A 16,311-nucleotide genomic window follows, 5' to 3' on the forward strand; every position below is an offset into this window, starting at 1 on the left:
AATCAACTTTAAATTGCCTGAAACGTACTCCTAACAGGTTTTTCGGGGAACAATTTTTTTCCCGTTTCGGTAGTGTCACTACCGAAACGGAAAAAAAATGACTAAGTCCAGAGCTCGATGAATGTTAGGGACCAAAAAAAAAGTCACTACCAATCAACTTTAAATTGCCTGAAACTTACTCCTAACAGGTTTTTGGGGGATTTTTTTTTCTTTTTTTTTCGGTAGTGTCACTACCGAAACGGAAAAAAATGTATTAAGTCCAGAGCTCGATGAATGTTAGGGACCAAAAAAAAAGTCACTACCAATCAACTTTAAATTGCCTGAAACGTACTCCTAACAGGTTTTTGGGGGAACATTTTTTTTTTCGTTTAGGTAGTGTCACTACCGAAACGGAAAAAAAATGACTACGTCCAGAGCTCGATGAATGTTAGGGACCAAAAAAAAAGTCACTACCAATCAACTTTAAATTGCCTGAAACGTACAGTACTCCTAACAGGTTTTTGGGGGATTTTTTTTTCTTTTCGTTTCGGTAGTGTCACTACCGAAACGGAAAAAAATGTACTAAGTCCAGAGCTCGATGAATGTTAGGGACCAAAAAAAAGTCACTACCAATCAACTTTAAATTGCCTGAAACGTACTCCTAACAGGTTTTTGGGGGAACATTTTTTTTTTCGTTTCGGTAGTGTCACTACCGAAACGGAGAAAAATTTACTAAGTCCAGAGCTCGATGAATGTTAGGGACCAAAAAAAAAGTCACTACCAATCAACTTTAAATTGCCTGAAGCGTACTCCTAACAGGTTTTTGGGGGATTTTTTTTTTTTTTCGTTTCGGTAGTGTCACTACCGAAACGGAAAAAAATGTACTAAGTCCAGAGCTCGATGAATGTTAGGGACCAAAAAAAAAGTCACTACCAATCAACTTTAAATTGCCTGAAACGTACTCCTAGCAGGTTTTTCGGGGAACAATTTTTTTTTCGTTTCGGTAGTGTCACTACCGAAACGGAAAAAAAATTACTAAGTCCAGAGCTCGATGAATATTAGGGACCAAAAAAAAAGTCACTACCAATCAACTTTAAATTGCCTGAAACGTACTCCTAACAGGTTTTTGGGGGAACATTTTTTTTTTCGTTTCGGTAGTGTCACTACCGAAACGGAAAAAATGTACTAAGTCCAGAGCTCGATGAATGTTAGGGACCCAAAAAAAGTCACTACCAATCAACTTTAAATTGCCTGAAACGTACTCCTAACAGGGTTTTTGGGGATTTTTTTTTCTTTTTCGTTTCGGTAGTGTCACTACCGAAACGGAAAAAAAATGACTAAGTCCAGAGCTCGATGAATGTTAGGGACAAAAAAAAAAGTCACTACCAATCAACTTTAAATTGCCTGAAACGTACAGTACTCCTAACAGGTTTTTGGGGGATTTTTTTTTCTTTTCGTTTCGGTAGTGTCACTACCGAAACGGAAAAAAATGTACTAAGTCCAGAGCTCGATGAATGTTAGGGACCAAAAAAAAGTCACTACCAATCAACTTTAAATCGCCTGAAACGTACTCCTAACAGGTTTTTGGGGGAACATTTTTTTTTTCGTTTCGGTAGTGTCACTACCGAAACGGAGAAAAATTTACTAAGTCCAGAGCTCGATGAATGTTAGGGACCAAAAAAAAAGTCACTACCAATCAACTTTAAATTGCCTGAAACGTACTCCTAACAGGTTTTTCGGGGAACAATTTTTTTCCCGTTTCGGTAGTGTCACTACCGAAACGGAAAAAAAATGACTAAGTCCAGAGCTCGATGAATGTTAGGGACCAAAAAAAAAGTCACTACCAATCAACTTTAAATTGCCTGAAACTTACTCCTAACAGGTTTTTGGGGGATTTTTTTTTCTTTTTTTTTCGGTAGTGTCACTACCGAAACGGAAAAAAATGTATTAAGTCCAGAGCTCGATGAATGTTAGGGACCAAAAAAAAAGTCACTACCAATCAACTTTAAATTGCCTGAAACGTACTCCTAACAGGTTTTTGGGGGAACATTTTTTTTTTCGTTTAGGTAGTGTCACTACCGAAACGGAAAAAAAATGACTACGTCCAGAGCTCGATGAATGTTAGGGACCAAAAAAAAAGTCACTACCAATCAACTTTAAATTGCCTGAAACGTACAGTACTCCTAACAGGTTTTTGGGGGATTTTTTTTTCTTTTCGTTTCGGTAGTGTCACTACCGAAACGGAAAAAAATGTACTAAGTCCAGAGCTCGATGAATGTTAGGGACCAAAAAAAAGTCACTACCAATCAACTTTAAATTGCCTGAAACGTACTCCTAACAGGTTTTTGGGGGAACATTTTTTTTTTCGTTTCGGTAGTGTCACTACCGAAACGGAAAAAAAATGACTAAGTCCAGAGCTCGATGAATGTTAGGGACAAAAAAAAAAGTCACTACCAATCAACTTTAAATTGCCTGAAACGTACAGTACTCCTAACAGGTTTTTGGGGGATTTTTTTTTCTTTTCGTTTCGGTAGTGTCACTACCGAAACGGAAAAAAATGTACTAAGTCCAGAGCTCGATGAATGTTAGGGACCAAAAAAAAGTCACTACCAATCAACTTTAAATCGCCTGAAACGTACTCCTAACAGGTTTTTGGGGGAACATTTTTTTTTTCGTTTCGGTAGTGTCACTACCGAAACGGAGAAAAATTTACTAAGTCCAGAGCTCGATGAATGTTAGGGACCAAAAAAAAAGTCACTACCAATCAACTTTAAATTGCCTGAAACGTACTCCCAACAGGTTTTTGGGGGATTTTTTTTTTTTTTTCGTTTCGGTAGTGTCACTACCGAAACGGAAAAAAAATTACTAAGTCCAGAGCTCGATGAATGTTAGGGACCAAAAAAAAAGTCACTACCAATCAACTTTAAATTGCCTGAAGCGTACTCCTAACAGGTTTTTGGGGGATTTTTTTTTTTTCCGTTTCGGTAGTGTCACTACCGAAACGGAAAAAAATTTACTAAGTCCAGAGCTCGATGAATGTTAGGGACCAAAAAAAAAGTCACTACCAATCAACTTTGAATTGCCTGAAACGTACTCCTAGCAGGTTTTTCGGGGAACATTTTTTTTTTCGTTTCGGTAGTGTCACTACCGAAACGGAAAAAAAATGACTACGTCCAGAGCTCGATGAATGTTAGAGACCAAAAAAAAAGTCACTACCAATCAACTTTAAATTGCCTGAAACGTACAGTACTCCTAACAGGTTTTTGGGGGATTTTTTTTTCTTTTCGTTTCGGTAGTGTCACTACCGAAACGGAAAAAAATGTACTAAGTCCAGAGCTCGATGAATGTTAGGGACCAAAAAAAAGTCACTACCAATCAACTTTAAATTGCCTGAAACGTACTCCTAACAGGTTTTTGGGGGAACATTTTTTTTTTCGTTTCGGTAGTGTCACTACCGAAACGGAGAAAAATTTACTAAGTCCAGAGCTCGATGAATGTTAGGGACCAAAAAAAAAGTCACTACCAATCAACTTTAAATTGCCTGAAACGTACTCCCAACAGGTTTTTGGGGGATTTTTTTTTTTTTTCGTTTCGGTAGTGTCACTACCGAAACGGAAAAAAAATTACTAAGTCCAGAGCTCGATGAATGTTAGGGACCCAAAAAAAAGTCACTACCAATCAACTTTAAATTGCCTGAAGCGTACTCCTAACAGGTTTTTGGGGGATTTTTTTTTTTTCCGTTTCGGTAGTGTCACTACCGAAACGGAAAAAAATGTACTAAGTCCAGAGCTCGATGAATGTTAGGGACCAAAAAAAAAGTCACTACCAATCAACTTTAAATTGCCTGAAACGTACTCCTAGCAGGTTTTTCGGGGAACAATTTTTTTTTCGTTTCGGTAGTGTCACTACCGAAACGGAAAAAAAATTACTAAGTCCAGAGCTCGATGAATATTAGGGAACAAAAAAAAAGTCACTACCAATCAACTTTAAATTGCCTGAAACGTACTCCTAACAGGTTTTTGGGGGAACATTTTTTTTTTCGTTTCGGTAGTGTCACTACCGAAACGGAAAAAATGTACTAAGTCCAGAGCTCGATGAATGTTAGGGACCCAAAAAAAGTCACTACCAATCAACTTTAAATTGCCTGAAACGTACTCCTAACAGGGTTTTTGGGGATTTTTTTTTCTTTTTCGTTTCGGTAGTGTCACTACCGAAACGGAAAAAAAATGACTAAGTCCAGAGCTCGATGAATGTTAGGGACAAAAAAAAAAGTCACTACCAATCAACTTTAAATTGCCTGAAACGTACTCCTAACAGTTTTTTTGGGGATTTTTTTTTGTTTTTGTTTCGGTAGTGTCACTACCGAAACGGAAAAAAAATGACTAAGTCCAGAGCTCGATGAATGTTAGGGACCAAAAAAAAGTCACTACCAATCAACTTTAAATTGCCTGAAACGTACTCCTAACAGGTTTTTGGGGGAACAATTTTTTTTTTCGTTTCGGTAGTGTCACTACCGAAACGGAAAAAATTTACTAAGTCCAGAGCTCGATGAATGTTAGGGACCCAAAAAAAGTCACTACCAATCAACTTTAAATTACCTGAAACGTACTCCTAACAGGTTTTTTTGGGATTTTTTTTTCTTTTTCGTTTCGGTAGTGTCACTACCGAAACGGAAAAAAATTTACTAAGTCCAGAGCTCGATGAATGTTAGGGACCAAAAAAAAAGTCACTACCAATCAACTTTAAATTGCCTGAAACGTACTCCTAACAGGTTTTTGGGGGATTTTTTTTTCTTTTCGTTTCGGTAGTGTCACTACCGAAACGGAAAAAAAATGACTAAGTCCAGAGCTCGATGAATGTTAGGGACCAAAAAAAAGTCACTACCAATCAACTTTAAATTGCCTGAAACGTACTCCTTGCAGGTTTTTCGGGGAACAATTTTTTTTCGTTTCGGTAGTGTCACTACCGAAACGGAAAAAAAATTACTAAGTCCAGAGCTCGATGAATGTTAGGGACCAAAAAAAAAGTCACTACCAATCAACTTTAAATTGCCTGAAACGTACTCCTAACAGGTTTTTGGGGGAACATTTTTTTTTTCGTTTCGGTAGTGTCACTACCGAAACGGAAAAAATGTACTAAGTCCAGAGCTCGATGAATGTTAGGGACCCAAAAAAAGTCACTACCAATCAACTTTAAATTGCCTGAAACGTACTCCTAACAGGTTTTTGGGGGATTTTTTTTTCTTTTCGTTTCGGTAGTGTCACTACCGAAACGGAAAAAAAATTACGAAGTCCAGAGCTCGATGAATGTTAGGGACCAAAAGAAAAGTCACTACCAATCAACTTTAAATTGCCTGAAACGTACTCCTAACAGGTTTTTGGGGGAACAATGTTTTTTTCGTTTCGGTAGTGTCACTACCGAAACGGAAAAAAATGTACTAAGTCCAGAGCTCGATGAATTCTAGGGACCAAAAAAAAAGTCACTACCAATCAACTTTAAATTGCCTGAAACGTACTCCTAACAAGTTTTTGGGGGATTTTTTTTTTTTTTTCGTTTCGGTAGTGTCACTACCGAAACGGAAAAAAATGTACTAAGTCCAGAGCTCGATGAATGTTAGGGACCCAAAAAAAGTCACTACCAATCAACTTTAAATTGCCTGAAACGTACTCCTAACAGGGTTTTTGGGGATTTTTTTTTCTTTTTCGTTTCGGTAGTGTCACTACCGAAACGGAAAAAAAATGACTAAGTCCAGAGCTCGATGAATGTTAGGGACAAAAAAAAAAGTCACTACCAATCAACTTTAAATTGCCTGAAACGTACAGTACTCCTAACAGGTTTTTGGGGGATTTTTTTTTCTTTTCGTTTCGGTAGTGTCACTACCGAAACGGAAAAAAATGTACTAAGTCCAGAGCTCGATGAATGTTAGGGACCAAAAAAAAGTCACTACCAATCAACTTTAAATCGCCTGAAACGTACTCCTAACAGGTTTTTGGGGGAACATTTTTTTTTTCGTTTCGGTAGTGTCACTACCGAAACGGAAAAAAAATTACTAAGTCCAGAGCTCGATGAATGTTAGGGACCAAAAAAAAAGTCACTACCAATCAACTTTAAATTGCCTGAAGCGTACTCCTAACAGGTTTTTGGGGGATTTTTTTTTTTTTCGTTTCGGTAGTGTCACTACCGAAACGGAAAAAAATGTACTAAGTCCAGAGCTCGATGAATGTTAGGGACCAAAAAAAAAGTCACTACCAATCAACTTTGAATTGCCTGAAACGTACTCCTAGCAGGTTTTTCGGGGAACATTTTTTTTTTCGTTTCGGTAGTGTCACTACCGAAACGGAAAAAAAATGACTACGTCCAGAGCTCGATGAATGTTAGAGACCAAAAAAAAAGTCACTACCAATCAACTTTAAATTGCCTGAAACGTACAGTACTCCTAACAGGTTTTTGGGGGATTTTTTTTTCTTTTCGTTTCGGTAGTGTCACTACCGAAACGGAAAAAAATGTACTAAGTCCAGAGCTCGATGAATGTTAGGGACCAAAAAAAAGTCACTACCAATCAACTTTAAATTGCCTGAAACGTACTCCTAACAGGTTTTTGGGGGAACATTTTTTTTTTCGTTTCGGTAGTGTCACTACCGAAACGGAGAAAAATTTACTAAGTCCAGAGCTCGATGAATGTTAGGGACCAAAAAAAAAGTCACTACCAATCAACTTTAAATTGCCTGAAACGTACTCCCAACAGGTTTTTGGGGGATTTTTTTTTTTTTTCGTTTCGGTAGTGTCACTACCGAAACGGAAAAAAAATTACTAAGTCCAGAGCTCGATGAATGTTAGGGACCCAAAAAAAAGTCACTACCAATCAACTTTAAATTGCCTGAAGCGTACTCCTAACAGGTTTTTGGGGGATTTTTTTTTTTCCGTTTCGGTAGTGTCACTACCGAAACGGAAAAAAATGTACTAAGTCCAGAGCTCGATGAATGTTAGGGACCAAAAAAAAAGTCACTACCAATCAACTTTAAATTGCCTGAAACGTACTCCTAGCAGGTTTTTCGGGGAACAATTTTTTTTTCGTTTCGGTAGTGTCACTACCGAAACGGAAAAAAAATTACTAAGTCCAGAGCTCGATGAATGTTAGGGACCAAAAAAAAAGTCACTACCAATCAACTTTAAATTGCCTGAAGCGTACTCCTAACAGGTTTTTGGGGGATTTTTTTTTTTTTCGTTTCGGTAGTGTCACTACCGAAACGGAAAAAAATGTACTAAGTCCAGAGCTCGATGAATGTTAGGGACCAAAAAAAAAGTCACTACCAATCAACTTTGAATTGCCTGAAACGTACTCCTAGCAGGTTTTTCGGGGAACATTTTTTTTTTCGTTTCGGTAGTGTCACTACCGAAACGGAAAAAAAATGACTACGTCCAGAGCTCGATGAATGTTAGAGACCAAAAAAAAAGTCACTACCAATCAACTTTAAATTGCCTGAAACGTACAGTACTCCTAACAGGTTTTTGGGGGATTTTTTTTTCTTTTCGTTTCGGTAGTGTCACTACCGAAACGGAAAAAAATGTACTAAGTCCAGAGCTCGATGAATGTTAGGGACCAAAAAAAAGTCACTACCAATCAACTTTAAATTGCCTGAAACGTACTCCTAACAGGTTTTTGGGGGAACATTTTTTTTTTCGTTTCGGTAGTGTCACTACCGAAACGGAGAAAAATTTACTAAGTCCAGAGCTCGATGAATGTTAGGGACCAAAAAAAAAGTCACTACCAATCAACTTTAAATTGCCTGAAACGTACTCCCAACAGGTTTTTGGGGGATTTTTTTTTTTTTTCGTTTCGGTAGTGTCACTACCGAAACGGAAAAAAAATTACTAAGTCCAGAGCTCGATGAATGTTAGGGACCCAAAAAAAAGTCACTACCAATCAACTTTAAATTGCCTGAAGCGTACTCCTAACAGGTTTTTGGGGGATTTTTTTTTTTCCGTTTCGGTAGTGTCACTACCGAAACGGAAAAAAATGTACTAAGTCCAGAGCTCGATGAATGTTAGGGACCAAAAAAAAAGTCACTACCAATCAACTTTAAATTGCCTGAAACGTACTCCTAGCAGGTTTTTCGGGGAACAATTTTTTTTTCGTTTCGGTAGTGTCACTACCGAAACGGAAAAAAAATTACTAAGTCCAGAGCTCGATGAATATTAGGGACCAAAAAAAAAGTCACTACCAATCAACTTTAAATTGCCTGAAACGTACTCCTAACAGGTTTTTGGGGGAACATTTTTTTTTTCGTTTCGGTAGTGTCACTACCGAAACGGAAAAAATGTACTAAGTCCAGAGCTCGATGAATGTTAGGGACCCAAAAAAAGTCACTACCAATCAACTTTAAATTGCCTGAAACGTACTCCTAACAGGGTTTTTGGGGATTTTTTTTTCTTTTTCGTTTCGGTAGTGTCACTACCGAAACGGAAAAAAAATGACTAAGTCCAGAGCTCGATGAATGTTAGGGACAAAAAAAAAAGTCACTACCAATCAACTTTAAATTGCCTGAAACGTACTCCTAACAGTTTTTTTGGGGATTTTTTTTTGTTTTTGTTTCGGTAGTGTCACTACCGAAACGGGAAAAAAATGACTAAGTCCAGAGCTCGATGAATGTTAGGGACCAAAAAAAAGTCACTACCAATCAACTTTAAATTGCCTGAAACGTACTCCTAACAGGTTTTTGGGGGAACAATTTTTTTTTTCGTTTCGGTAGTGTCACTACCGAAACGGAAAAAATTTACTAAGTCCAGAGCTCGATGAATGTTAGGGACCCAAAAAAAGTCACTACCAATCAACTTTAAATTACCTGAAACGTACTCCTAACAGGTTTTTTGGGGATTTTTTTTTCTTTTTCGTTTCGGTAGTGTCACTACCGAAACGGAAAAAAATTTACTAAGTCCAGAGCTCGATGAATGTTAGGGACCAAAAAAAAAGTCACTACCAATCAACTTTAAATTGCCTGAAACGTACTCCTAACAGGTTTTTGGGGGATTTTTTTTTCTTTTCGTTTCGGTAGTGTCACTACCGAAACGGAAAAAAAATGACTAAGTCCAGAGCTCGATGAATGTTAGGGACCAAAAAAAAGTCACTACCAATCAACTTTAAATTGCCTGAAACGTACTCCTTGCAGGTTTTTCGGGGAACAATTTTTTTTCGTTTCGGTAGTGTCACTACCGAAACGGAAAAAAAATTACTAAGTCCAGAGCTCGATGAATGTTAGGGACCAAAAAAAAAGTCACTACCAATCAACTTTAAATTGCCTGAAACGTACTCCTAACAGGTTTTTGGGGGAACATTTTTTTTTTCGTTTCGGTAGTGTCACTACCGAAACGGAAAAAATGTACTAAGTCCAGAGCTCGATGAATGTTAGGGACCCAAAAAAAGTCACTACCAATCAACTTTAAATTGCCTGAAACGTACTCCTAACAGGTTTTTGGGGGATTTTTTTTTCTTTTCGTTTCGGTAGTGTCACTACCGAAACGGAAAAAAAATTACGAAGTCCAGAGCTCGATGAATGTTAGGGACCAAAAGAAAAGTCACTACCAATCAACTTTAAATTGCCTGAAACGTACTCCTAACAGGTTTTTGGGGGAACAATGTTTTTTTCGTTTCGGTAGTGTCACTACCGAAACGGAAAAAAATGTACTAAGTCCAGAGCTCGATGAATTCTAGGGACCAAAAAAAAAGTCACTACCAATCAACTTTAAATTGCCTGAAACGTACTCCTAACAAGTTTTTGGGGGATTTTTTTTTTTTTTTCGTTTCGGTAGCGTCACTACCGAAACGGAAAAAAATGTACTAAGTCCAGAGCTCGATGAATGTTAGGGACCAAAAAAAAAGTCACTACCAATCAACTTTAAATTGCCTGAAACTTACTCCTAACAGGTTTTTGGGGGAACATTTTTTTTTTTCGTTTCGGTAGTGTCACTACCGAAACGGAAAAAATGTACTAAGTCCAGAGCTCGATGAATGTTAGGGACCCAAAAAAAGTCACTACCAATCAACTTTAAATTACCTGAAACGTACTCCTAACAGGTTTTTTTGGGATTTTTTTTTCTTTTTCGTTTCGGTAGTGTCACTACCGAAACGGAAAAAAATTTACTAAGTCCAGAGCTCGATGAATGTTAGGGACCAAAAAAAAAGTCACTACCAATCAACTTTAAATTGCCTGAAACGTACTCCTAACAGGTTTTTGGGGGATTTTTTTTTCTTTTCGTTTCGGTAGTGTCACTACCGAAACGGAAAAAAAATGACTAAGTCCAGAGCTCGATGAATGTTAGGGACCAAAAAAAAGTCACTACCAATCAACTTTAAATTGCCTGAAACGTACTCCTTGCAGGTTTTTCGGGGAACAATTTTTTTTCGTTTCGGTAGTGTCACTACCGAAACGGAAAAAAAATTACTAAGTCCAGAGCTCGATGAATGTTAGGGACCAAAAAAAAAGTCACTACCAATCAACTTTAAATTGCCTGAAACGTACTCCTAACAGGTTTTTGGGGGAACATTTTTTTTTTCGTTTCGGTAGTGTCACTACCGAAACGGAAAAAATGTACTAAGTCCAGAGCTCGATGAATGTTAGGGACCCAAAAAAAGTCACTACCAATCAACTTTAAATTGCCTGAAACGTACTCCTAACAGGTTTTTGGGGGATTTTTTTTTCTTTTCGTTTCGGTAGTGTCACTACCGAAACGGAAAAAAAATTACGAAGTCCAGAGCTCGATGAATGTTAGGGACCAAAAGAAAAGTCACTACCAATCAACTTTAAATTGCCTGAAACGTACTCCTAACAGGTTTTTGGGGGAACAATGTTTTTTTCGTTTCGGTAGTGTCACTACCGAAACGGAAAAAAATGTACTAAGTCCAGAGCTCGATGAATTCTAGGGACCAAAAAAAAAGTCACTACCAATCAACTTTAAATTGCCTGAAACGTACTCCTAACAAGTTTTTGGGGGATTTTTTTTTTTTTTTCGTTTCGGTAGTGTCACTACCGAAACGGAAAAAAATGTACTAAGTCCAGAGCTCGATGAATGTTAGGGACCAAAAAAAAGTCACTACCAATCAACTTTAAATTGCCTGAAACGTACTCCTAACAGGGTTTTTGGGGATTTTTTTTTCTTTTTCGTTTCGGTAGTGTCACTACCGAAACGGAAAAAAAATGACTAAGTCCAGAGCTCGATGAATGTTAGGGACAAAAAAAAAAGTCACTACCAATCAACTTTAAATTGCCTGAAACGTACAGTACTCCTAACAGGTTTTTGGGGGATTTTTTTTTCTTTTCGTTTCGGTAGTGTCACTACCGAAACGGAAAAAAATGTACTAAGTCCAGAGCTCGATGAATGTTAGGGACCAAAAAAAAGTCACTACCAATCAACTTTAAATCGCCTGAAACGTACTCCTAACAGGTTTTTGGGGGAACATTTTTTTTTTCGTTTCGGTAGTGTCACTACCGAAACGGAAAAAAAATTACTAAGTCCAGAGCTCGATGAATGTTAGGGACCAAAAAAAAAGTCACTACCAATCAACTTTAAATTGCCTGAAGCGTACTCCTAACAGGTTTTTGGGGGATTTTTTTTTTTTCCGTTTCGGTAGTGTCACTACCGAAACGGAAAAAAATGTACTAAGTCCAGAGCTCGATGAATGTTAGGGACCAAAAAAAAAGTCACTACCAATCAACTTTGAATTGCCTGAAACGTACTCCTAGCAGGTTTTTCGGGGAACCTTTTTTTTTTCGTTTCGGTAGTGTCACTACCGAAACGGAAAAAAAATGACTACGTCCAGAGCTCGATGAATGTTAGGGACCAAAAAAAAAGTCACTACCAATCAACTTTAAATTGCCTGAAACGTACAGTACTCCTAACAGGTTTTTGGGGGATTTTTTTTTCTTTTCGTTTCGGTAGTGTCACTACCGAAACGGAAAAAAATGTACTAAGTCCAGAGCTCGATGAATGTTAGGGACCAAAAAAAAGTCACTACCAATCAACTTTAAATTGCCTGAAACGTACTCCTAACAGGTTTTTGGGGGAACATTTTTTTTTTCGTTTCGGTAGTGTCACTACCGAAACGGAGAAAAATTTACTAAGTCCAGAGCTCGATGAATGTTAGGGACCAAAAAAAAAGTCACTACCAATCAACTTTAAATTGCCTGAAACGTACTCCCAACAGGTTTTTGGGGGATTTTTTTTTTTTTCGTTTCGGTAGTGTCACTACCGAAACGGAAAAAAAATTACTAAGTCCAGAGCTCGATGAATGTTAGGGACCCAAAAAAAAGTCACTACCAATCAACTTTAAATTGCCTGAAGCGTACTCCTAACAGGTTTTTGGGGGATTTTTTTTTTTTCCGTTTCGGTAGTGTCACTACCGAAACGGAAAAAAATGTACTAAGTCCAGAGCTCGATGAATGTTAGGGACCAAAAAAAAAGTCACTACCAATCAACTTTAAATTGCCTGAAACGTACTCCTAGCAGGTTTTTCGGGGAACAATTTTTTTTTCGTTTCGGTAGTGTCACTACCGAAACGGAAAAAAAATTACTAAGTCCAGAGCTCGATGAATATTAGGGACCAAAAAAAAAGTCACTACCAATCAACTTTAAATTGCCTGAAACGTACTCCTAACAGGTTTTTGGGGGAACATTTTTTTTTTCGTTTCGGTAGTGTCACTACCGAAACGGAAAAAATGTACTAAGTCCAGAGCTCGATGAATGTTAGGGACCCAAAAAAAGTCACTACCAATCAACTTTAAATTGCCTGAAACGTACTCCTAACAGGGTTTTTGGGGATTTTTTTTTCTTTTTCGTTTCGGTAGTGTCACTACCGAAACGGAAAAAAAATGACTAAGTCCAGAGCTCGATGAATGTTAGGGACAAAAAAAAAAGTCACTACCAATCAACTTTAAATTGCCTGAAACGTACTCCTAACAGTTTTTTTGGGGATTTTTTTTTGTTTTTGTTTCGGTAGTGTCACTACCGAAACGGGAAAAAAATGACTAAGTCCAGAGCTCGATGAATGTTAGGGACCAAAAAAAAGTCACTACCAATCAACTTTAAATTGCCTGAAACGTACTCCTAACAGGTTTTTGGGGGAACAATTTTTTTTTTCGTTTCGGTAGTGTCACTACCGAAACGGAAAAAATTTACTAAGTCCAGAGCTCGATGAATGTTAGGGACCCAAAAAAAGTCACTACCAATCAACTTTAAATTACCTGAAACGTACTCCTAACAGGTTTTTTGGGGATTTTTTTTTCTTTTTCGTTTCGGTAGTGTCACTACCGAAACGGAAAAAAATGTACTAAGTCCAGAGCTCGATGAATGTTAGGGACCAAAAAAAAAGTCACTACCAATCAACTTTAAATTGCCTGAAACGTACTCCTAACAGGTTTTTGGGGGATTTTTTTTTCTTTTCGTTTCGGTAGTGTCACTACCGAAACGGAAAAAAAATGACTAAGTCCAGAGCTCGATGAATGTTAGGGACCAAAAAAAAGTCACTACCAATCAACTTTAAATTGCCTGAAACGTACTCCTTGCAGGTTTTTCGGGGAACAATTTTTTTTCGTTTCGGTAGTGTCACTACCGAAACGGAAAAAAAATTACTAAGTCCAGAGCTCGATGAATGTTAGGGACCAAAAAAAAAGTCACTACCAATCAACTTTAAATTGCCTGAAACGTACTCCTAACAGGTTTTTGGGGGAACATTTTTTTTTTCGTTTCGGTAGTGTCACTACCGAAACGGAAAAAATGTACTAAGTCCAGAGCTCGATGAATGTTAGGGACCCAAAAAAAGTCACTACCAATCAACTTTAAATTGCCTGAAACGTACTCCTAACAGGTTTTTGGGGGATTTTTTTTTCTTTTCGTTTCGGTAGTGTCACTACCGAAACGGAAAAAAAATTACGAAGTCCAGAGCTCGATGAATGTTAGGGACCAAAAGAAAAGTCACTACCAATCAACTTTAAATTGCCTGAAACGTACTCCTAACAGGTTTTTGGGGGAACAATGTTTTTTTCGTTTCGGTAGTGTCACTACCGAAACGGAAAAAAATGTACTAAGTCCAGAGCTCGATGAATTCTAGGGACCAAAAAAAAAGTCACTACCAATCAACTTTAAATTGCCTGAAACGTACTCCTAACAAGTTTTTGGGGGATTTTTTTTTTTTTTTCGTTTCGGTAGCGTCACTACCGAAACGGAAAAAAATGTACTAAGTCCAGAGCTCGATGAATGTTAGGGACCAAAAAAAAAGTCACTACCAATCAACTTTAAATTGCCTGAAACTTACTCCTAACAGGTTTTTGGGGGAACAATTTTTTTTTTCGTTTCGGTAGTGTCACTACCGAAACGGAAAAAATGTACTAAGTCCAGAGCTCGATGAATGTTAGGGACCCAAAAAAAGTCACTACCAATCAACTTTAAATTACCTGAAACGTACTCCTAACAGGTTTTTTTGGGATTTTTTTTTCTTTTTCGTTTCGGTAGTGTCACTACCGAAACGGAAAAAAATTTACTAAGTCCAGAGCTCGATGAATGTTAGGGACCAAAAAAAAAGTCACTACCAATCAACTTTAAATTGCCTGAAACGTACTCCTAACAGGTTTTTGGGGGATTTTTTTTTCTTTTCGTTTCGGTAGTGTCACTACCGAAACGGAAAAAAAATGACTAAGTCCAGAGCTCGATGAATGTTAGGGACCAAAAAAAAGTCACTACCAATCAACTTTAAATTGCCTGAAACGTACTCCTTGCAGGTTTTTCGGGGAACAATTTTTTTTCGTTTCGGTAGTGTCACTACCGAAACGGAAAAAAAATTACTAAGTCCAGAGCTCGATGAATATTAGGGACCAAAAAAAAAGTCACTACCAATCAACTTTAAATTGCCTGAAACGTACTCCTAACAGGTTTTTGGGGGAACATTTTTTTTTTCGTTTCGGTAGTGTCACTACCGAAACGGAAAAAATGTACTAAGTCCAGAGCTCGATGAATGTTAGGGACCCAAAAAAAGTCACTACCAATCAACTTTAAATTGCCTGAAACGTACTCCTAACAGGGTTTTTGGGGATTTTTTTTTCTTTTTCGTTTCGGTAGTGTCACTACCGAAACGGAAAAAAAATGACTAAGTCCAGAGCTCGATGAATGTTAGGGACAAAAAAAAAAGTCACTACCAATCAACTTTAAATTGCCTGAAACGTACTCCTAACAGTTTTTTTGGGGATTTTTTTTTGTTTTTGTTTCGGTAGTGTCACTACCGAAACGGGAAAAAAATGACTAAGTCCAGAGCTCGATGAATGTTAGGGACCAAAAAAAAGTCACTACCAATCAACTTTAAATTGCCTGAAACGTACTCCTAACAGGTTTTTGGGGGAACAATTTTTTTTTTCGTTTCGGTAGTGTCACTACCGAAACGGAAAAAATTTACTAAGTCCAGAGCTCGATGAATGTTAGGGACCCAAAAAAAGTCACTACCAATCAACTTTAAATTACCTGAAACGTACTCCTAACAGGTTTTTTGGGGATTTTTTTTTCTTTTTCGTTTCGGTAGTGTCACTACCGAAACGGAAAAAAATTTACTAAGTCCAGAGCTCGATGAATGTTAGGGACCAAAAAAAAAGTCACTACCAATCAACTTTAAATTGCCTGAAACGTACTCCTAACAGGTTTTTGGGGGATTTTTTTTTCTTTTCGTTTCGGTAGTGTCACTACCGAAACGGAAAAAAAATGACTAAGTCCAGAGCTCGATGAATGTTAGGGACCAAAAAAAAGTCACTACCAATCAACTTTAAATTGCCTGAAACGTACTCCTTGCAGGTTTTTCGGGGAACAATTTTTTTTCGTTTCGGTAGTGTCACTACCGAAACGGAAAAAAAATTACTAAGTCCAGAGCTCGATGAATGTTAGGGACCAAAAAAAAAGTCACTACCAATCAACTTTAAATTGCCTGAAACGTACTCCTAACAGGTTTTTGGGGGAACATTTTTTTTTTCGTTTCGGTAGTGTCACTACCGAAACGGAAAAAATGTACTAAGTCCAGAGCTCGATGAATGTTAGGGACCCAAAAAAAGTCACTACCAATCAACTTTAAATTGCCTGAAACGTACTCCTAACAGGTTTTTGGGGGATTTTTTTTTCTTTTCGTTTCGGTAGTGTCACTACCGAAACGGAAAAAAAATTACGAAGTCCAGAGCTCGATGAATGTTAGGGACCAAAAGAAAAGTCACTACCAATCAACTTTAAATTGCCTGAAACGTACTCCTAACAGGTTTTTGGGGGAACAATGTTTTTTTCGTTTCGGTAGTGTCACTACCGAAACGGAAA

The sequence above is a fragment of the Gymnoscopelus microlampas genome, assembly GCF_963454915.1.
Source record: "Gymnoscopelus microlampas genome assembly, chromosome: 11".
Lineage (NCBI taxonomy): Eukaryota > Metazoa > Chordata > Actinopteri > Myctophiformes > Myctophidae > Gymnoscopelus > Gymnoscopelus microlampas.